Source organism: Phlebotomus papatasi, chromosome 1 (genome assembly GCF_024763615.1).
Source record: "Phlebotomus papatasi isolate M1 chromosome 1, Ppap_2.1, whole genome shotgun sequence".
Lineage (NCBI taxonomy): Eukaryota > Metazoa > Arthropoda > Insecta > Diptera > Psychodidae > Phlebotomus > Phlebotomus papatasi.
Window position 1 is genome coordinate 49,113,032 of NC_077222.1, and position 25,049 is coordinate 49,138,080.

General features: G+C 32.3%; 1 protein-coding gene across 2 annotated transcripts in view; it reads right to left on the minus strand.

Annotated features, from left to right (window-relative positions):
• The window catches only part of LOC129804860 (ecdysone receptor), a 200,656-nt gene extending 177,726 nt beyond the window's left edge, over positions 1 to 22,930 (minus strand). The window contains exon 1 of one of the 2 annotated variants that reach the window (XM_055852534.1): positions 22,593 to 22,930. The gene's annotated coding sequence lies outside the window, so the exon portion shown is untranslated. The remainder of the gene's footprint in view (positions 1 to 22,592) is intronic. The other variant, XM_055852560.1, reaches the window with a different exon arrangement.
• Positions 22,931 to 25,049: the final 2,119 nt, after the last annotated feature.

Sequence of the window (25,049 nt, forward strand, 5' to 3'; positions counted from 1 at the left end):
CTTTCGGCTGAAGTCATAAGTGTATCTAGAGCATTAGTTGTACTACAGATTAGCGTTATTCAAGGGTTAAAGTTAGCCAAGTTTAACATATTTTCGTATGCATGAACATTTAATAGTAAACACATACTTTGACTTTTCTGTTGTGTCAAAATATGTCACTTTATCCAATTCGTTTGGTCTAAGTAAGATTGTACAATTTTTTCCTGACCTAATTCTCCTTTATTACTAAACTTGCTAGAATTCCCATAAAATGAGATGTAGATCAATATATTAAAGTTCTTAAATCAATCTTAAATAAAGCTACATGAAGTTTACTAGTCACACTACCACAAAACAAAAATAAAAAAATAGTTTCCGTAATGTGGTACACAATAATGAAATTTATCTTCTTTTTATTAGCTAATTATACACTTAAATTAACCAACCTTCTTTGTTAGTAAACTTACAAGTTTCCTATTAGAAGTCATTAAAATCTTTCCTTTAATATTTCTGTTTCACAGAACTATAGGAAAAATGTTAATTTATAATACTTGGACAAAGGTTTTGTATTCGAACCTCTACAATTCTGTGTAATGTGCAATTGTAAATAATGGGATTGAATAAAAAAAAACGCTGTTAATACATTTGCACAAAGTCAAGCTATATGAATTATTTAATAATCGCTATCTAGTAAGAACTTTGTGAAGTGATACCGAAGATGTGACTCTTGAAACTGAAAACAATTTCAAAAGCTATGGCAATGCAGTGAAAGGTAATTACATCTGCGATAGATATTAGTAATTTTGTGTTCTAGTTTCAATGTGAAACACATACTTAGTATTTACATAATAAACCAACATACATTTAAATGTTTATTGGAGTTATAATATAATTCTTGTTATATATCTCATTTATATACAATTTGGCTTTTCATTGTAGTTTGTGAATCTGCAAAAGTCTGCAAAATCGATAAACTTTACCCATTTTGTGTTTCCTCTCTTTCACACATTTCATACGCCAATGAACAATTAAGAGTGTTTTAATGTGGAAACATTTTGCTAATATATGAATTTTTAGCTTAAAAGTTTAGCAAGTGTTGAGCATTCAAGTGACTCGTAAAGTGACCTTTGTTAGATAAATTATGCAATAAAGAAGAGTATTGGAGATTACTAATGATACAGAAATTGCAAACAAAGGACTAAAATATACCAAAGTTTTGTAATTATTGCTTCGCAGCTAAATAATTGTTCCTTTATAGTCTAGCTTATACGATTATTGCATAAAATTGTTCATTTTCCTTCTACTCTTTAATCTATCAGATTTCGACGTTATCACTCTCTATACTGTCTCTATTTACAATTCGCTATAACTTTATCACTAAATCCATTTATAATATACATTTTTCCATTGACCGTGACCGCCAAAAACGCAAATAAATGACCGATAAGGCACACATAGACATCAATCAACTTTCAATTTTTCTTTATCAATGCATCAAATAAATATTCATTTGGACAAAAAAAAATCCGTGTGTCATTGAACTTGGAAATACAGAGATTTTTTTGTTCTGGTTGAATATAAAGAAAAGCATTATCATTCATTAGAATTCTGAAAATTGATAACAAAAAATAATCTATATTGCAATAGTTGCCTGATAATTTCATTTTATAACATTGATTTTTTGTCAATTTGAAAATGAATAAAATTTTATAGTCATTCAGTTCATGAATCAAAGTTTTCAGGTCTTTTGCAGAATATTTAGAGCTCAAAAAGGTCATCTATAAGTTTATTTAAATCAATATTAAAATTATATCAAAATCAAAGAGAAAATAGTTCTGTCTTTAGAGTTTCAACAACAAAAGAACTTACATCAAACTTCATTAGATATCTAATGTTCAAAAGGTCAAATATGGAATTCCCATAAGTTCTGCACTCTGTTGCAATATTTTACAGAAAAATTGTCACCTGAGGCAATAAGTCTTCTGCTGGTTGTCCTCAAAGGGAAAAAGAATAACTTTCCACCATATTTTCACCGTTTTTACTCCACTATATTACATTTTAGCGTGAGAGCGTAAAGTATCCTGAGGGGATGAAGGTCACCTCTATAGCAAGACGACACAAAATTTATTGCACACAATGCAATTAGCTTTGACACTTTTCAATGCTATTTACGTGCCAATTTTCTGCGATTCCATTGTTGTGATACTGATAAAAGAACAAGCAATTACGATAATAAAGTTTCAATATAATAAATTTTGTTTCATCTTTCTTCCTTTTTTCCAAACTGCTCTTTTGCCATTTGCGAAAGCATCTATCAGAAAGTAGAAGGATATATTGGCAAATAGAATGAGAACAGGGTCCTCTCTCACCATCAAACTAACTTCTTCTGCTTCATAGATTTTTCAGTGAAGGAAACAATAAATGAAAATGAGAAGTAAAAGAATATATGGAAAATTTCTACATATATAACATATTCTAGCATTATTGGTATATCATTGGTATATGCAACCATAGTGAAAATCTCAATGCATTGATTGTCTTGTTTGTGTGCTCACCCGCCGCGAGATATTTATTGAGATTTTTTTTTCGACAAATAGCATCTCTTTTGATATACGACAGTTATCACTTTATCCGGAGAGGAAATTCATTTTTCACAATTTTTCCAAATCTCCACATTCATTCGTCCTTTCTGAAAATAATCTCTTGTTTATTCTACAAGTCTCTCTTTGTAATTTATTTTTCCCATTTTCCACTTTTATCATAACAACAATTCGATTTATATGCTAAAAGTTTTCATTGACTTTTTCCAAAATGGTTAGAGAAAGAGTGAGAGAAAAAGGAAACATTTTTCTCTATTGTAAACCATACATTCAAGGATAATGTTGGTAGATATGAGAAAATTTAGAATCATCACTGAGATAGAGAAAATTCTATTACATTCATAAAAAATGATAATACACATGAGATTTTTGCCCACATCTTTCAAAAAATATGATATTTAATGAATAAATTTCTCATTGAAGACTTGTTGGAATGCAAGAGATGACTTTTTAAAAGTATACCCTTACAACCCCCTTTTTCCCCCACAATAGTGATTCTCATAACTGATGAGATTCCTACGAGAATGATGTCACATCCTCCCTTAATTCCATAGCATAATGCACAAAAGGATATGCACAACAATCAACATTCGTTCTTTACTGCATTATACATAATTCTTGTTCAGAAATTAGTTTTCATGATAAATTTATGTGAAACTATTATTGAATTTAGCAAAAGACTGTACATACATACCGACACTCTGACGCTTTCAAAAGTGTATATTCTTTCGTAAAGTTATATTTATTTAAAAAAAAAAAGGGAAATATATGAATATTATGGTAAAATTTTATCAATTAATGATATTGGAATTACATACTGAGCTTTTCTATATTTTACTACTCGAACTCCACAGATAGAGCAGTATACATAATTTCTCAATTTTGAGTTAATCGATTCCTTAGCCGCTAAAAGTTCAGTGATAAAAATGAAACGGTCACCGGGGATCCTTTGAAAGTGTCCCCGTTTAGACTCAGAACAATGAAAAAATCATCTTTGGTGTTTGCTCAAATGAGAGAAATATGATATGAATAATAAGTTTACGATAAAACATAAGCTATCATGATAAATGTGCATACAAAATTTCAAAAGATAGAATAAGTAAAATTTTCAAATTATTAAATGTGATTCATTTTTCCTGAAAAGAATCTATTTAACTTTTCAATCAATTTAGAATTTTTGGAATTTGAAGGTTCGAGATTTCTTTTTACGTCACGCTGTTTGTTCGTCTGTGTATCCAGCCGTCATCACGCATAGTGACCAAACGGTTAGAGATACAGACTTTGGACTTTCGGGGGACCCCTCCCCATAAGTCGACCTTGGCACGATTAATATACCCGTCATATTTCTCCCACCCTACCCCTTCTGCTCCAAAACCATGTTTTTCAAAATTGCTCGAAAAAACGTCGTGCCATTTGTTTTTTCGTTTTTAGACATTTCATCCGTATACAAAAATACCGTTGAATGATTCCTTCGAGGTCAAATTTTCGAGGTCAAAAGTTAAAAAGGTTCTAGAGAGTATATGTTGTCATGTTTGAGCCCATTGGGAACTTCTGTCCTTTTTCTCATTACCACCCTCCACTAAGCCAAAATTATGTCTTTTTATTTATTTATTTTTTTTTTTTTGAAAATGACTCCAACGATTCATTTGATTTTTGAATTTTGGATTAGTCCAAGCAAATATTTTGTCTATTCACAATGACTTAAATACATTGCTGTTTTACGTTTTTCGAAATCAAAGTTAAACTATTCAGAAGAGCATGTTTATCAACTGAGTTGGTCAAATTTGGATTTTTAATGATCTTGAAATTTTCAACCCGACTGCATCGCTCCGAATCCGTAAAATAATAGTAATTAATTTATTATGTTCAACTATTGCTAAATATTCCTTTTTTGGTCCGTAAGCATGTAACTAGACTAAAAGTCAAACGGTGAGAGATATCACTTTTCTGTCTTCGGTAAACCTCCTTCCGAGTCTCTGGGTGTATTATCTAGAGTTATTTCTGTCCTTTTCCTCACACTCTCGTCTGTCCCGCATAAAAAATAAATTTGGTAACGATTTAACTATACGATATGGTTTGAAACGACCTTTTCGTCTATATATTGTCAATAGATTTAATTCGTTCCTTTTACCGAATTTTTACTGGTGTGCGTTCAGTTGAAGTATGTTAATCTGTAACGGTTTTCGATCTTTTTTTGCAAAATATATATTTCTAATTTTTTAAATAAGAAAATAAACCAAATAAAAAAATCCTTCATTTTAAGCCTGATATCTTTAATTCTGTACATCTTTTTGAGAAACATAATGTTTCTTATACAATTGATTTATTAAAGGACCATTGAGGCAAATAATACCGGCAATATAAATAGAAATCAAATGCCCTATAAAAGTATCCAATGTCGCAAAAATGATTAATTTCGCGAGAAGAGCTTTCAATAAAGCTATTTATTTCCATTTGAGAAATTCAAATTTGTTAAAGGATAAATATTTATGGACTATTTTTAAGTGGGGATATAAAAGGATTTGTGATTTGTATATTTATTTTTCAACCCACATCATGTGTGGAAAAATTTATTTAAAACTTGGCTAGCTGGAGCAAAAGCATATATTCATTCCATTAATAAACATTTACATTTGCAAATTAATGCAGGTTCTTTTAAGCTTGCACTGAAAAAAAAGTCTTGATGACTGAAATGTTTTCGAGTTAACAGAAAATAATCCAATCAGTTTTTAATTAATCTTTATTCTGAATTTTATCTGTTGTTCACTATTTCTGCTAACAAATTTCGCCAGAAAAAATTCAGATAGATGAAATTTATTAATGTTTGTCATCATAACTTCATTCATTACATGTGAATCAGACATTTTCTCGTACTAAATTTTTAACATCGTCCCATATTTTCAACATTACTCGAGGTCAAGCTTCTGGTGCTCTCCCTTCTTTAGTATTCACTGCAACTATCACCAATTTCGTCTCTTCTCTTATATCCCATTTTCCACATTCTCCCCTCATACCCAGTCAATTTGTCCCCGCATTTTCACATTCAGCCACCATCACTGATTCTCTTATCAGGGTGCATTTTGATGAAATTGAAACCATCACACCCACATAACCTCGGCAACTCTCACACAGCTCTCTGCCCTATTCTCAAGGCAACACTTTTATGATGAATCCGTAATTAAAATAAATTAAAAAAAAAGACACAGAAGGGAGAACATTTCAGAAAGAGAACTAAAAGAGGAGATACCGTGATGAAGAGTCCCAGAATAAATTTGAAGGGGTGGGTAGTTTCAAATTTAATAACATTTCGAAGAGTCTCACAGGATCAATTTAATTTCATCTCCTTGTATCTACAGAGCTGATTAAGAACGTATGTTGGGTATGCTTATGTGTGTGTTAAAATGCATTTGCCACTCTTGTTGAAGATGGATAGAGAGAGAGGGAAAAGGACGATGTACAGTACAAGATTGAGTTTGGAGGACGCCTAGAGGTCACCTTGACGAAGGAGCAACAGCACCACCAGAGGAGAAAATCTACTTACAACTTTGTGCATTGTGAAACTACATTCTGGGAGTCATGCAAGAGTAAAAGAGAATTTGAGTGAAAATGCTAAGGATATAAATGGCATTTGTGTACGAAGCTATTTTTTTTCTAACTTGTAACATTTACATCTTATTCCTTCTCTCTTCTATTTTCTTTCGACTTTCTATTACTATTGAATTCTCACAATATCCCCAGACTCTCTTCTCACACACTTTTAATGTATTCCTGTCTTGTATTTCAATATTTTTGCTTTACACCAAAGTATCTCGAAAACTCATATAGTTTATATAGCATGAAAATTCCAACATTCACCCAAATAGTGTCAAGTCACCATATGTTGATTGCATTGAAGATTCCTTCAGAGAACGTCTTAAACCCCCCTCAACACTGGCGTCATCCCCACATAGCGTCCCACACCCTGGGCTGTGATGTGAGGAAAATAGCAAAGGATGAGTCTTTTATTTATTGTATCTCCATTTTGCATTTTGAAATCAACAACTAAAAAGGCATATTAAATAATATATTTAGTACATAGTGGAAGTCTTAGCATTTGGCCACGACGCGACAGTCAGTAAAAATAGAGTGCATCCATGTATTAAATCATTGGAAAATGTCGGATGTCGCCACGAAAAAGACTGACACAGCGGGATCGAGAAACTTATGTTAACACATAAGAACTTTGCAGTGCTACCAACCATTAACCTTGCCAAAAAAGGATGACGAAGAGTCCTAATGTAATGTGTGTGGATATAGTTGATTCCTGACCAAAAGGTGTTTCAAACACTGAGGGGTGTATAGGATTGCGAAGTCAGCAAGCATGTACTTCCTTTTCTCATCGTTATCACTCAGTCCCAGCTTCTCTGCATTAGTATAGTTAAGTTTATAAATGCCTCCTTACCGCTACTGCAGATCCATAACAATGCCCCGCATTTACAAATGTCTACCTTTAGAAGACACGATCATTTGGTTGGTTGTAGCCGTAGATTCTAATAAGGTACTCCGTATTGACGTTAAAGGAACTAATGTGATAGAGGGGTATACCCTAGTCAACACGTTCTAACCTAAACGATCGTTCGCGAAACCTTATTGACCTTCCACTTTCACATGACACTGTGATCAGAAGATCTTCGTTCTCACCAACCTCTTAAGTTTTGCAAGAATTTCAAGCTAACCTAAAGCAACTTACAACAGTTTTTTTTGTTGATTCTGTTACTTACAGTTACTGTGTTACAAATGACCCAACCTGAAGAGTAATCAACACTGATCTTCGAGAGGAGAATCTGTGAGACGACCAAGGATAATATAATATCCATACGAAACTTATAGAACTTTTCGATAACAATCCGAACTTTATGGTTACCATCAGGCAACATAAAATTAGCTGAACGAATGGCCAAATAGCTACAACGAGTCTGAAAGAAAAAGAATAAAGAGACCTCCGAGAAAACTATACAACGAAGTAGCCGGAGTATAGCAGATATCCGTAAACAACTGATAGTACTAAAGTACTAGAAGTAGTTAATGAAAAGTCGCAAGATAATTAGAAAGACCTGAACCCTTTAGAAAGTTATGCCGGCCTCAGACTGGAGGTTTAGCTTAGTTTTCCAAGGTCTCAAAAATCTAAATAACAAGCAATTTTATTGATTTTTCAAAATCTAATGAATCATTTGCTCTTATAATCCAATCCAAAACAACAATTTTCTAAAAAAATCGTGCCTGATTAGGAATTAGAGGAGTTAAACCAGATGGCTAAGTCTTAGGTCTGAAGCCAGTATTACAGTCAATTAAAAGTTAGTAATTCTTTTGGCGGCTTATAACTGTACATACAAACTGTGAAAATGTTGTTCAGTAACTGTTCATTAGTGTAATAAAAATTAACAAAAAGCAGAAAATTTATGGATCTAATTTTCAATACAAAATTATCACAAAGACTTATGACCTCTATACATTAGAGAAATTTATGTCCAAATTGAAGCAAATTACTTAAGCTTGTTTAGAAAAACCGTCAAATATGGACATAAATTTCTCTAATGTGTAGAAACCATAAAGTGCAACGCACGTTATATACAATACAAGCATCGCGGATTCATATCCTCTTTAGGTCACCAAACATTTTCTGGCATAAATGGTTGTATGAACCTCATCCCATGAAATTCAGAACACTTAATTCCCCAAGGCCTAAAACTAACTATTGTTGAATAAGAATAAATACTAAACTTTCTAAAGAAATCTCTAGAAATGAGAGACAGTATAGTGTTCATCTGTTTGAAATAATAAATTTCTTTCGTAAATTTTACTTCTTATTGAACATTCTGTGGAAAGATCTTTTCCTAAATGTAAGTCCCCTTTAGTCATCACATCACTGCCAAGGAAATTTCTATCACTTTGACATTCAACCAAATTTCCCTCGTCAGTTGGTTGCATTGAAACTTTTCCACAATTTTCACATTTTGGTCATTAAACTTGGTCCTTCTCATACTAGACATTTGGCGGTTCTTTAAATAAAAGATAATGGTTTGAAATATTAAAAATAGCAAAAACTGTGTTTTTCTCTTTTCCTCATTCCATTTGTCCCATATGATAATTTTCCACTTTAAAGTAAACGCAAAATTTATGTGAGTTTGCAAAAATCTTTGATGTGTCTCTCAAACATTCTCATTTTCCACATTTTCGCCCAACAGGAATTCTTTTACTCCGGGTGACATGAATATAATTAATTAAAAATCGCAACTTCTAAGAAGATAAAAAAGACTGGTTATTCATTCATATTTCAACACTCTATCATATTTTTTTTCTTATAATACCAAACTTTTCTCGAGTAAATTGGCACTGAAACGTGGATCTTATATCAATAATAAAATCATTTAATCTAAAAAATTAAATTATTTGAAGTTGTGCGAAAGAGGCAAATAAGACTTTGAGAATTCTTAGGAATGCATGAAAGTCTCATTTGTCATTTTAATTAAATTTTCTGTGTATTTATCTCATTTTAATTAAGAAGCAACTGTTTGCTGTATGGAGAAAGAGCATTCAAAGACGGGGGTAGATTAAGAATTATACCCCTCCATCTCTTCATCGAATTAATCAATTTCGACAACATAAATTTCTTCGTCTAGATATCCAAACTCTTCAGGATGTTTAATGTGTTTGGGTATTAAACGCTAAAACTCAAATGTAGAAAAGTTTCTCAATGAAATTATCAAGATGGTAAAATTAGAAATTTCCCAAAATCTCTCATATAACTTTCAAATATTGCGATTCACTCACATTAACGAGGAAATCTTCGACAGATTTTATGTTACTCTTTCTCCCCTGGAGTTTTTTGATGATGTGACGATTTCTTCTAGCATTCCACCCACAGAATTTCAGCATGTTGTTTGGCATTTTGTTGTACGATGAGAAAAAATCCTCGAAATAAATCTGTTACACCACTAAAAACTTTTTGCTTTGCTCATAGTCGTGTCGTAACTTTTTTTGAGTACAGCCACATGGAAAATAAACCCATCAAAATTCAGCAAAATTTTATCAATTCACATTCCCATGAATATATATATGTATCATCGAAAATCATCCCTAACGAGACGATATGGATTCTTTTTCCTGAGGAAAGGAAATTATATTTTAGCTCTCCAATAAGATTCCGTTCCGGCACAAAGTGAAAGATGCAAAAAAAAATTGAAAACCATACATAATCCAACAGAAATAGGGGGATGTAGCGCACCTTTGAAATTGGGCATTTTTCTCCTATTTTTAAGTGGAATTGAGCCTTATCATGATATATTTTGGCTTCACAAATGGTTTGTAGAGCTAAATTATATCATGATAAGGTCCAATTTTATTTAAAAAATTGGAGAAACAAGACCTATTTTATAGCTACCTACTTCAAAGCTGCCCTACTTCCCCCTACCAAGCTATATGTTAATTTGCAAAACGTATACAACATTAGTGCATTTTAATGCCTAGTTTTAATAAAGCAGTTTATTTAAACGTTCGTTGTACAATTTTTATTCGTACACATTATAATTGTATTAAAAAATTATTTGTTTTTAAGAGTTAAGTTTTATTATTATCAATTATGTTTTGGAACTTTTTTCGGCCATAATATAGCAAGCTTAAACGGTGATAAATATGAGCTTAAAATTTGAATCATCAAAGAATATTTACAGAATCCTCTATGGACCTGGGTACGGTAAGCCAAAAAATCATATTTTTGACAGGGGATAAAATTAGTTCTATTATAAAAAAAATATTTTTGCTTTTGCGTCGCCGGCCACCCACGGCCTTTCATAACTCACTGGTCCTTAAAGATTTAAATCAATCTTGACTAGACTGATTATCTCTCACTGAAATATCCATGTTTACAAACATGTTTACAATAAATACATAATACATGTTTACAAAACATAAATGAATTGCGCGCTGCACATATTACACTTCCACATCTCATTGATTTACTGCTTACCAAAAAGGTTTTAAAGATTTTGCAGACAAACTTTTACTCAAATGTCCTTAAAATCATCCTTTTCGGATTTTCTAATGTCAAATAATAATGTAAAACAGTTACGGAAAACATATCCCACGACAATATAAAATCGAATTTTTATGGTTTACGAATATCTGGCTTAAACAGTCATACCGATTATGAAACTAAATTTTACTAAAAAAAATAGTTAGTTTAATTCCGCTCAATTGAAATTTAACAGCTTTTCAGCAGAGACGTTTAGTTGGATAATTTGTATACTGCACCTAATTTTCTTTTTCTTTTCAAGAAGTTGAATATCTTTCGATATTAGAAGTCCCATATCTCACGGGGAAAAATTATTCGACTCGTAATTGTATGTTAATAGCTATTTAATTTTTTTATGAAACTTCCACAATTTTACTGTCAGAATGTATTTTGAAAATAGGTAAGATTGTTAAGAATTTCACCTAATATTTAATGTTCAAATACTCGTTTTAATTATCAAACTCTTCAATTACACTTTTCGAACTTGATCTTTAATATATTCTTTTGATACAGCTTAACATTCAATGTCCCCTACAATTTCTACCAAGATATCCTTGTCATTTACTAATGAAAATTGGGCATTTGTAGCATAATGAAAATTTTACGCTCGAAAAGGATTCAAAAGGAGGAAAGAATTGTAATGGCCCTCCTTTCTAATTTATCAAGTGACGTCAAAGTAGTTTATTCCAAAAACACGCTACCACAAAGAGTTTTTCCATTGATCAGATTAGCAAGAAGAAACATTTCACCATAAATATACATACATACATACATATCACAGAACATTGTACAAACAAATAGGGACTCAATTTATATAACCAACAACACCCCAATAATATAAATATATAGAACCAAAAAGCACACTTTAGTAACCTTGCAAAAGGCGCGACCTTTGACCCTCTCCCATCCTTCTCGGCCCCAAAAATCCCACCTTATTCATTTCGACCTCTTTTACATACAGAAGGCTCCCCATGAATTTAATTCGTATATATGGCGTTTTCAACTGTAGCTGCTGCTGCTATAAATTTTAGCTCATTTGCAAACATACCTTCATGTTGTGCCATGGCGGACTATTAGCAAATGTGTAGGTATAAGAAAATGGGGGTGGATTATGTTTTAAATCTGCATAAGTGTAATACTAAAAAAAAACTGCATGTGCTTCAACATTTATTTCACTACCTTTCTACAGCAATTCAAATACTACTGAAGAAAATTCCCAAGAAGAAATCGAAGATTTCTATTTGCACCTTGTTATGATTTTCCTTTGCAAAATTCATAATATTACGAAAGATCCCTTCAACTTGATTGAAAATTCATAAAACCCGCTTAAAATATCTTTGTTCAATGTTAAATTAATTCAAACTTCTTCTCAACAATGTATACACACAAAATCTGGAAATTAGAAATACTTTGGACAAAAACGTGAGTATATAATAGTCATGATTGAGAGGTGTATTAAATGTTATTTGGAATCTTTCATGGAAATTTTCCACCATTTGGCGTCATTTTCTCCCGACTTTCCAATCAATGAAAATGTATTACAATACATAAAAGAGGAAATTCATCACCGGCCAGAAACATACCTCGCACGATATAGAATACCAATTTCCCCAAAATACATTATGAATAAAGTAAAACACCTCAAATGTATGATTATACGGTGTTTGTGGGAACTTTGACCATCAATGATGGAGGAAAACTATTGTTGTGTACTAGGTTGTGAGGCAAATACAGTTCATTGAACCAGAGGCTAATAAACCCTTGAAAGGACCTTGTCCACCCCCATATTCTTGTATAGCACGTTAGCCCACGCGCTACTCGCTTTTATTATAGCCTCAATAATTATTTCAAAAAAAAAAGTTTTTACACATTCAAAATGGGCCGCTTCATTTACTTCTTGTACATTCTGTATGTATCCATCACACCTTTTCTCACCGATCTATCACGGTGTTCTAACACCTTAGTCAAACAAAATACGTGATACATTGTAAGGGTTTGTTAAGATATTTTTTCGATACATACTAAAGAGAATTTCACACTTCTTTTAAAGAACTTTTGAGTGTTCCAACATAAAAACAAACCAAGTATAACTTCTCGATTTTACAATGAAATTTAAACTTAAAACCAATTTTAGCATAATTCTCACAACCTAAGGCCGGCTTCAGACCTGAGTTTGATCTGTATGAGGCTTCTACGGCCTAGACCTTAGAGGTTTAACAGTCATCAACTTTGAAAAACTCCTAGTTCATAATAAAATTTATTGGTCTACAAGCAGTTTTAACCGATAGATTACCTTAAAGATTGCCTAAGCTACTGTATAAAAGTAAATACAATTTGGAAAATAAATTTTTTTAGTTTCCAAAAATTTGTAATTTTTCTGAAATTCAAGCAATTTCAATGATCTTTCATAAGGTGCACGGTACGGTCAAGTTTTTGAAAAAGTCTCGACTATAGCTCCTAACTGAAATTGTAAAGAATTTCAGCTGAAACTTATTATTTTTATATTATTTATTATTTTCAATTTATATTGTATGCATCTTTCACTTTTTTTACTTTTACTACTCGAACTTAACATTGGAAAAAATTTAAAAATTAACAAAAAAAAATTTTTTATCGGTTTATTTTCTTAAGGACATCATTATGAAATTTATTTGTATTTCGCTTTTGACATTAAAATCTTAGATTTTTCTTTATGTTACTTAAACGTAAACTTTAAGGATTTCTCAATGACAAACCCCTTAGGAGGATGTCAAAATGTTTGGTGGTCAAGAGAAATTCCATAAAATGGTAAATGCTCTCATATATATTGATTTTTTATTCATAAAAGGAAAAAACTTGAGACCTAAAGCCTCTAGTCAAACAATATTTATACTGTCTCAATATGTGTACACTGTAGATGGATGGATTTATTATGTGCGTGGAATGAAATTTCCAAAAGGACTAATGTCTTCCTCAATTTGTAATTAACTTTAGTCACGGATGGATATCAGTGTTTGCCTTTCATCCCACCTACCTTTCTCTCTTAATATGTCCAAAAAACAACCCATGCCCCAGACATTTATACAGACAAAATTTTCTCTTGTCCCCTACAATCACAACGCTTGTCTCCTCTTTTACCACTAATTATCACAATTTCTCTTACACCTTTCACCATTCATTGTATCCTGTTCATCGTACACCTCAACTGATACACTCCTTTAATTATTAAGCAGTTGAAGGTGTATTTAATGACCTAAATATACAAAAGCACCATGTAAAGCAAGCGTACGATAAACCTAAAATCCCTAAATAGCTGGAATATTCGACTAAAGCGGACTTTTAGTGCTCCACCAAAAACACAGGCATAGTATGAAACATGTATGAGTTAAATCGTGTTAAAGGAATTGGATATTAAAGAGGCAAATAATGGAGGTGTTAAAGAGACAGGAATAGAAGACTATTTTCAAACGTAAATTTATAGCGTAATATCATGTAGAGAAAGGTTTTTGTTCTATAAATATATAATTCAATTACAAAATATATTTTACTATTAAGATTTTAATTTGAAAGTTAGAAATACGGTATTAAACGAATAAGTAATTATATATACTTCAAAACCTTGCATAATTTTACCGACTTTAAAACTAATTAAGACTTGTTTAATATTCAAAGTCCTATTGAAAGAGAACTTTGAAAATAAGTTAACTTTTGAGAATAAGCAGGATAGTAGCACGATTTCGTGCAACTCCTAATTAACTGATATTTTTTTATTAAATATTACAATTAAATATTAGGATATCTTAGAAATGCAAAAAAAAATTACTAATCAAATTATATTTTTTTGCATTTCTTGAAAGTCCTTTCATTGAAAAATTAAATTTATTAGGAATGGTATTAAATAGACGCACTACCTTGCACTTTGACGAGCACTGGACAAGCAAAAAATCGAATATCTGCCCCCTGAAATGTCCTATCTGGACCACAAAACTACGAAAATTTCACAAGACGATTATAGGTATCGCAATGTTGTCCGTACCATATTCGACCTAGAAAATACCCCATGGAGCCCCTAAGGCGCTATCTCATACCATTTAGCTTCCGAATCTCGTAACAGCCATATGCGACAACAGGTGACAAAACTTTTCTTGTAATTCTTAAGTGTTAAGAAAGCAAATTTGTAGTTATCGAAAAATCGAAATAAATCTATTGGCTTTCTCTGCAAAATTCAATCAATAAAAAAATATTCCCGGAAATATTTAAATACTTACACTTGTGAGAATAAATGATGATGAACGATGTAATTTGAGTTTTGTTCTGTTAATTGAACCCCAGGCCGTTTGATGGCAAGTATCACTAAATAGCGCAATTGACCTCTCACCTTCCGCATAGGCCATTTGTAACATGTGTGAACGTTTTTTTTTATGTCCGCACAATGACCAATTTGTCCTTGACCTCATGCAGACTGCATACTATTTCTATGAGGATAATGATTATGCTTTATTGCTCGATCATATGTACTCAAAGACAGATATTGTAATCTTTGTTTGTTTTAGAACAAAATCATGGTTTTCCCAGAATCTCAAGAAGACACCATAACTCACCCTAGACCGCTATTTATTATTATTTTCTTGACATATCAATTTAATGTAGGAATGCAGAAGGTACTTTATAAATTCTTATTGAGATTCTGCATTTGCACTCAAATCGCTTGACAAAACTTACTCATGCTCATAAATCAATTGATACTTTCATGAAAGGAATTCTAATGACAATCTCAAATCTATCTATAAGACAATATTCCAGAAAGACAGAAATGGAAAAGCCTCTATTGCATTTTTCTTTATTTCTTCTTCTCCGCAACCCTCCGATTTTTTTTGGATGGGTGTGGGTAGATAAAAGAAAAATGTGATAACATGTAAGAATAGATTTGTCCCTATGTCTCTAAAAGACACTTTTCCCACCCACACATTTTTTTCTACACTTCTACATATATCTAAGTATATAGAAAAAAAGACATGATTCTTCGAGCACTTTCTACTACCCTCCCATCTCAATTTTCTCAAGTGAAAATTTCGTGTCTCAAGATTTACACAAAATCGTGACTACAAATTCATTTTATCATTTAGAAGTATCCACCCTCGTGAAAATACCAAAATCCTCCACCAACTCAGCACTTTTCGCTATTTTGCGCTAATTGCAAACAAGGCAAAGTCAAGGAGGTTATACAAGAGAAAAGAAAAATCGTGACGACATTCATCTCATATGACTGTTTTTTTTTCTCCTTCGTCACTTGATGATTTTTCAGGCACTCGTCTTTCACACACTATCACTCATATCGCAAATGTCAATGAGAAGTTCATTGCTCTCTTTGAATCTCCTTCCCATTGTCAACACCATCAACGCAGAAAGTCGTCCCATTTTTATCAGGAAAGGCAACCGAGAGTTAGGGTGTACAGAATGAGGAGAGAGAGAGAGAGAAAGAGGAGCAACTGTGTAAGTGAAAAAAATTGATAAGCATTCATAAGCTTGCGATGAGATGGGATTCTTTTATCAACCACCAACGGAATGTGTTATTGTTTTTTTTTTTTTTAATTAAGTTATATAGGATTTTAAAGACTAATAAAAATACTGCAAATACACTAAAAGCTTGCCAAAATAACACAAAAATAAGTATTGTTACAAATGCCAGAAGTGAAGTCATATTGCATGCATTTGCAACAAATGTAATGAAGAGCATTAGAGACATTCTTGCAAATGATTTTTGTCAAACCCGCAATCCACTTGCTTTAATTGCAATATTTGAGATCTCGCATGAAGATGATTCCTATCTATAAAGTTATAAAATAAAATGTTCCTCAATGGCGAATAGAAGGAGAATGTGGGGCTCATTGTAATCAACACAAGGCGGCAGTGTTGATAAGAAAATGTGTGTTTGTGTCTCACTCCACGCAACGCCAATGATTACACTTCCCTCCTGGACTCATCTCTCACAGTCAGTGTCTGAGACAATTGCGCGTGGTTGGATCATCCACACAGGCTTTATGCGTGCAATTGATGGTGACGGAAGAACCATAGCGGATGATGCAGAGAAACCATAAATTGATCCATACACACGCATTTCATGCCAGCCGGAAAGTGTCAACGTCGCGTATGCAAAAAGCATAATATTCTTCATTCAAACAAAAATTCTTGAATCTTTCCTACATTACACACCATCTCTTTCCAACATACTTTTACATTTCCATCTTCTCTCTTCTCAAGCAAAACCGTATACACACTCCATAAACATAAACTTGAGACATTCTTAACCTACCACAAATCGCTGCATATGGGATTGTTTTCTGTGTACTAAATCATTTGCAAGAGACGCGAGAGTAAAAATCAACAAGAATGAAGAATTTTCTACGAAATTCTTTGGCTAAAAATAACTATACAAAGTAATCAAGATCACGTCTTTATAGCAACAATTTTATGGAAAACTTTTTTTTTTCTTAATATATTTGTATCGCCCACAGTTTAACTACAAAGTAGTAGAGCGGAGTTTGAACTCAAAAATTCACCAATTGGTTCTTGCCGAAGCGAAAATTAGATGGAAAAGTGATCGTAAAATTGCACTGTTTACTCTAAAATTCTTCCTATATGATTTCAGAAAGTGATCAATAAACTTGCCATACCTTCCCCCTAACTATAAACTTTTCTTAAATATTTACATTTTGGAAAAGAAAATTTGTAAATTATAAGAACCTTTACAACTACGATGAAGTTTTTAGGGAATTAAAGAGAAAATTTATAACATCAAGCCATCAAAATTCTATTGAAAAAAAAAAAACAATTTTGCTTCCAATTGAGCACTATCTCAACTGAAATCATTTAATTTTCTTCCCTTCAAAATTTCACTTTAATACCATGAAAACAGAAAATTTCCAAGAAATGTTCCTCATGAGATAATCACTACCACAAATCAGATTAGATGATGTGGAAGAATTAAAGTATTCGTGCTGGGTACTTGTGAATGGGGAATTTTCCAATAAAGTGATAATTTTTCTTTTTCAATTGCTATAATACCCTCCTCCTCAAATACTTGCCCAGTTTTCCGTCTTCCTCAAACTCCCGACGATTTTTTTTCTTTTGTATACCCTCTCTCCTCAACACACAACTCTCCATTGTAGCATGAAATAATACACAATAATTATTATAAAATTGATAAGACGAAGAAATTGTGTCAAGAGGTTGCCCACAAACTGATAAAGGAGAAAATTTATTATTGTGTAGTCAATAAATAATTAAATTGTAATGAGTGCAACTGAAAGTGTTTGTTGAGTAAGAAAAATTTTTTATTTTTCAATTTATTCGTATAATACACTTCTGCATTTCTATATAGAAAACAGAAGCAAATTTTGTATTCTGTTGCAAAAAATTTTACAAATTACCTTGAAATGTAAATTATTTTATCAAAATTTCATGTTTAATTTAATCTGGGTGGAGTTTTGCAATTTTATATTCTGAAAAACCTTTTCGAATTTGAAAGATTTATATAGAGGCTACTAAAGGGCGCTGAAGAGTTGATCTCAGAGGCGCAATAGGCAAGACCGTTGGTTCTTGGGCGGATAGATCTCCGGCTAGACTGACAGTTGTGAGTTCGAGTCCCGCCCGGTGCAAAGATCAGAATATCTAAATCTAGAAAGACATTCTCAGTATGATAACGTAATAAAAATGCACCGCCTCTGCCCAAAAACTCCGGGAGCATAGAAGAAGTATCCACAAATTTTATAAATCGATAGATTTATAAAATTAGAAAGAAAACTGAGACGTAAAATTTTTACCATAACAGAAGCTTTTTAAACTGAAGACTTAAACCATTCACAAAGATCTACATCAAGAACCTCTAAAAAGTTTAAACTGCTGTGAATTTTCAAACTCTAATAGTTCCTCAAATATACAATCCACATCTAAAATTAAAACAAAAATAATGGCTGCTAGGACATAGTGAACCTACGCCATCTTAAACTGGAGATCAGAAGATCGCTTAAGATAGCTTTCATGAACTTTCTTAAATGTTCAAAATTTTAGGGAATTCGATTAAAAATGGGCAAAAGACTTGAAATTTTCAAACTTTGTTCAAGCAACTACATCCGAAGCTGACTGATCTCATTTTCACAGGGCATTCATTTTGAAAAACGTCGCAATATAGCTTTTTCTTTTTAATTTATTTTAAGCATGTTTAAGTCCGGCTTTCCTATTTTGTCTAAAGAATTATACTAAATCACAGATCATATTTTTGTAGGATAAACTGGTTACTGTAGTAACCAGAGGTAATTGTGAACACTGTGCGTTTTTCATAAGATATAAGGCTCCAGAAAAAGAAGTCTGAATACAGGGACTTTATACTGTTTGTACGGAAAAAATAATCAACATAGGCCAAGTAATTTAGATTTAGTCTGAAGTTTGCACTAATTTGACAAATGTCTCACCATTCTGATTAACCTCGAAGGCCTCAAAGTGTAGCCCAAATAAAAGCATAAAAAATAAACTATGTAACAATTGTTATCATGGGCCCTAGGATAACTAATATTATATTATTAGTCCATAAGATCCAAAATACGGAACTTGATGCCCTTTTTCCGTGGTTCCACCCAGACTGCCTCCCTATCCACCCGAATGATATTTTGGGTCTAGTTCTAGAAAGATATTGATTTACGAATTTCAAATTATGACTTATTGTAATTTTCATAGAAGAACTCAGACTAGGGTAAATGTCCCAATTCAAAACCATTTCCAGACGCTTTAACTTTGACAGAAGATTCAATACATTAATTTCATATTTTTTCTGAAGAGAATTACATAAATTTCCTTCTTGACTCTTCTAGAATGTTACTGTTTAGTGAAAATCCTTTAGATATAATTTGAAAACTTCTTAAATAGAAGAAAAATACGCGAGTGTAAAATGCTTCTATTGGAAACAAATTAATCCAAATGGAGACAAGGGAATGTTTCTAATTGGAGACAAACAATGTAATTGAAACCGCGACGAAAGGCTTCCAAAATCTTGTTGAGTTGCTCTTGAGTGTAGGATTTGTTTTTATTCCTGGTCTTTTCTCCTTTCTCATCTAAAACAATAAGAAAATATCTCCAAAAAAAATCATATTTCCGGGGTTTCCTATTGAAGCATTTGCAGACACTTCAGAAAAACCCTTTTTGTTCACGAAATAGGTAATTATTTCATTTGGAAACGTCACGTACCGTTAACAACAAAGATTAGCATTTAATTTAACTAAAATTAGCCAGAAATATGACAAAAATGTTAAACAAAACTAATAAACAACAGTCACCTCATTATGATTTTCATTGGAAAACATGGTCGATCGATGAAAAATTCGATGGTGAAAAAGTACACTTCTAAGTTTTCAGAGAAATTAACAAATTAAAATTTGTAAATATGAATGGATTTTTGCTTTACTTGGAGCAAAATTAACTAAATAATGAAACTGTGGTATAGAAAACATATAAATATAATAATTTAGTACTGTATTTATCATGAAAACAATGACGTTTCCATTTGGAATAGCGAAAAATTTCCATTTGGAGCAGGTTTTGAAATAGCTTAATTTACCCTACAGAACTACACATTTTCCTAAAATTCAATGTAAATTTTAGTGAAATTCGCATATGTTTGAGGAATAGCTTCAGATTAAGAAATAATTTCTATAAATTCTTTTGTTATTAATAAATATCTTATTAAAACATTCGTAAATTAGGCATTTGCTGAACATTAAACATTTAACTCTAAAATAAATCCTACATTGTAAATAGTTTTACCAGAAAAAAGGCTTTTCTCGAAATTATTTGTTTTCCCCAAAAGTTTTTTAAGACAGACGAAGTATTTATAACCACTCCGTTTTCCTTATGTTGCAGAGTTACATAAAATAAAAAAAAAACTTGATATAAAATTGTGCTATGTGCTATACTTGAAAAATTTTTCCATGAAATCAACTTTTAGAAAATGGCTCGGAAAGCACATTTCCCATCGTGATAGAGAAAAATAGCCTTAGGTAAAGTTATGAAGCCGTAAATTTCGTATAAAATTGTGTTGATTGGAAACCTCTCGTCTTCTGGTAGCTCGTAAAAAAAAGTATGGGTTTTAGTGTTTTATAGTAATATTTTGATTCAACTTTTCTATGGCTTTATTCTTATTTATTCGCCTTACAATTTGAGAATAATTGAGAATAAAAACAATATTTTAGAAAGATATTTGTATGTATTTATAATATTTGATGTTTTATTTGAAGAATTTAGTGTTTTTGTTAAAAAATTACTTTTTTTCCGTAAAGTGGAATATTTAAATTTTTAAAATAAATACTTGTTTAGAATTTTAATGCCTTTTAAACTGGAAGGCCTTATTAATGTGTTTAAATTTTGATGTAATATAAACAGATTTAACAAACTTTTAAAGTTGAATGTTTGAGTATGATTTTGTATATATATTATTGGAGAAAAAGAAAACTAAATTAAAATGTGTCATTTTTTTTTATTATTTTGAGGGTTTAAATTTTAGGGCGCAATTCAAAGGCAGCAAATTCTTAGATCGAAAATTAGTTTAAAAAAATAATTGAAATTTCACTTGGATCTCTGCTACTTTCCAGTAAACTAATATCAAGGGTTCACTACATGGTTTAAATTAGATTAATAATCTTCTATAAGTGTATCACCAAAGGGGCAACTGGGGCAGTATTAATAATAATAAGTATTAGACTTCAGAGAACGAACCCTATATGTATTCATAGATACTACAGGGATCCTTATTCACTGAACTGGTCGACATAAAGTTAAGTTATGGTAGTGTAGAACATACAAATCAGTGTTTATAACTACCCCATGTTTAGTACTTGCCTGGATTTAACTGGCTGTATTTTACAGCTTATTAATTTTTTCCGGACCGCAGCATATGCTGCAAGCCAGTTTCACCATTTTTTAATCAAAAATATCTAAGCTCAGGAATTAATTGAGGTCCTACAAAAAATATCTTTTTTTTGAACATTCTTATAGTTTGTAATCATCCACAAGAATAGGATTTTTATCAGTTTTGAATAATTAAAAAACATTGTTTTTCACAGAACATTCATATGCTGCTTTTGGGTACTCAGAGTCCCAAAAGAGACGAAAGAGAGCAGACAGAACATCAAAGCTTCATCTAGAGGCCACTAGATTGCTATGTTTCATCCAAGTCTTGGAAAAATAAAAACAATCGTTAAAGGGCAAATCCTTTGAGAGCTGAGAATTTATTTACAGATCCCATGAGCCAGTCGAATCATCCTAAACATTATTCCGTCTGGTCCACGTTTGAATTCTTGGAAAAAACGATGTGGATTTTCCCGAAAAGAAAACACCAATTCCATTGAAAATGACGCAATGAGGTGGTTAAACTCGAATGGCCTCTCTCTGAATACTCCAACAAAAATACCTCGCCACTATTTACTTCCGTCAGATTGTAGTTGAGGCCGTGTGGAGTTTTTTTTTCTGCCACAGCTTTTCTGCCCATGAGGTGGAAAAGCCACCCCGGAGAAAATCGATAAATAACCCTTTCCCACAGATGCCCGCCTTTTTCTCAAATCTCCCGCGCCCAACTATGCATCCTTCAAATCTCCAACTGATTAACCCTATTCCTGGCTCAGAGACGACACGTGGCCGTGGGAGTGAGGAACCGCGAAGAGGCCAGCCATGTGCATTTTTTCCACATGACTTGAAAGGGGACTTACGCGATGGAGGATTTTGTGGTCAAAATAAATCTCATTCCCGAAGAGCAAAAATAAATCCATCTGTACCAAAAATCCATCCCACCAGACGTTTCCCCTCCAAAAAAAAAACTGCACGAACCTGGGAAATTCGAGTAGTTCGTGCACTTCCATAGCAATATTGATTTGTTCACTGAATTTTTCACCCATTTGCCCAGATTTCGCGGGATTTTCAGGAAAAACTTGTCTACTCACATTGCTTTAGATGCACTCTGCTGCACAGGAAGTGCCCTATGGGATGCGTCTGTAGAGGCGGATGCTCTAGAATGGCCAATACGGCATTTTTCTGCAGTTAGCGCACTGCCCTATTTTACTTTCACCAATTGCACACCACATAACACGGTTTATTTTCACTTTCATTCCATACCAATTGGTGAGATGGACACTGGAGTTCAATGGGGACAGGTTAAAGACGCATTTTAACACCAAATACAATACACTGGGACGATTTTAAACAATCCATTAATTTGCGTTGTCGCGCAAAAACCACCGAAAAACTGACAACTAGATATATGGATTTTATTTTGTGAATTGACAATAGACATTTCTACAACAGATGGCGGTAGTAACGCCAAATTCTCTGTTTTAAAATCAATTTCAGTTGATTTTGGAATATAAAAGAATACAGAAAACTTTGAAGCTATTATTCAAGAATTATGAGAATTATAAATATTTACACATTTACACTAAACTCGTAATTTTGCTAAACATATTTACATAAAAATTAGAAATTCATTGAATAAATATGTATTATATTTGTTAGCTCCCACCTTTTAGATTTCAGATCAAGAAAATTTCATAAAGTCAAAATTCACATTGAAGGTTCTTAACTAAACAGCGCTCTTTTCGGGTTTAAATCCATTATAAAAACCTGTACAGTGTACAATATATTTTGTACAATATGGGTCTATATAACAACTTTTTCTATGGTAGTGAGCCACATTCACGATTCACGACCATCCGTGCGTGAACGAAAACCATTTCATGCAAATTTGGTCAAAACTGGAGCGAAATTTAATTATTGAAAGAATACTATTCTGCTCGGTTCGGCTTCCCAGAGCTGTAATTTATATAAATTCAAGAAATATTCCATTGAATATTAAAATCAAAAGTACTATCAAGACTATCAATTAAGCCAAGAATACAAAAAAAATCATTATTTACATTTCAAAGCCCAGGCAAGATGCCCCTCTTAACCCTTTTAAACCCTTTAAGGACGATTGGAACACTGGTGTCCCATAAAGAAAATAATTTTTCCTGACTACCTAAAGTCGTTTTTTTCTTATGACTGTACATAATTGTAAAGTAAAAGGTTGAAGGAATCTAGAATATTTTCTACAAGTCTCTAGCTATATTTGCTATGTAGTAAATATTTAAGCTCAAAAATGGCGAATTTTTAAATTCTCAAATTCAAAACTTAAATTAATTTATTTTTTATACTTCCAATTTTTTTAGCAAAACCCTTTTGGCAATAAAAACCACAATAATCATATGTAATATTTTTCATTAAAGCGAAAAATATTATTCATTGGTATTGTCAGAAAAATTACTTAAATTTTTGGGCTATTTTTGTCCCTATCGTTCATAGAAGCACAAAATACACCGAATCAGACTCTGTTGGACTTTCCAAGGTTAGATGTAAGACTTATCATTGATTATGTTTCTCAGTTTAATTTGTATTGTCGATTTTCAGTCCGTGCGTAAAAAGTGTCTCGTCGTTAAAGGGTTAAGAACGATTGGGTCACCGCCGGTGACCCAAAAACAAAATTTTTCCTACCGGGCTTCTAAAGTTTCGTTTTGCTCTTAAAAATCAGCAAAAAAATATTTTTTTCTGACCCCAGATTTTTTACCCTCTCGTCTTTAAAAGGTTAAACTTCGTACAAACAATTGACGAAAATGTTCGATAGTAGATTAAATACCTATTGCTATTAGGCTAGGCCTTAAATATGACCATCAAAACTTACATGATAAACTTACCAATAGCAAAAATTGCAAAAGTTTAAACCTGACTACGTACAACCTGAAAATGGATTTTCTATTAAGTTTTGCCTTACGATGCTATCACACTAGGAATTTCACAATTTAATTTTAAATTCAATTTAGCACTAAGATTTCTATTACTTGAAATTTCTCACAGCGAGGACACGTTTTGCAAGAAATTTGCTCAATTTTTAAAGTGTCGCGAGATTTTTAATCATGAATGGCTCCGAAAAATCTGTTATTCAGAAGGATTCCCAAGGCCAGAAGAAAGGGTTATGGGGAAATGGGCTCATGAAGCGACTCATACAGTCTTATTGAAAAAATCAGTCTAAAATCATACAAACAGAAGATTTCTTCACACAATAATTTCCTTCGAATGGTTTTGGAGGAACTTAGCAAATTGCTCCCGATACTGAAGCTTCACTCCCGTACAAGTTTATGACTAAATCACTGGACTTATCTTATTTTTTGGCCAAAAATATCACTGTGCAACAGCAAAAAAAATGTGATTTCAAATAACCGGTATTTTAGGAGGATCCCTTGGTGTTTCCTGAGTACATGTCCGAAGACAGTTATGGTCCATTATGTCTAGTTTCTGAGCTAGATTAAGACGAAAATCTTTAAAAAATTGGCAAGAAATAATTTATGAAATTCGTTTTATCTCAAAACCGG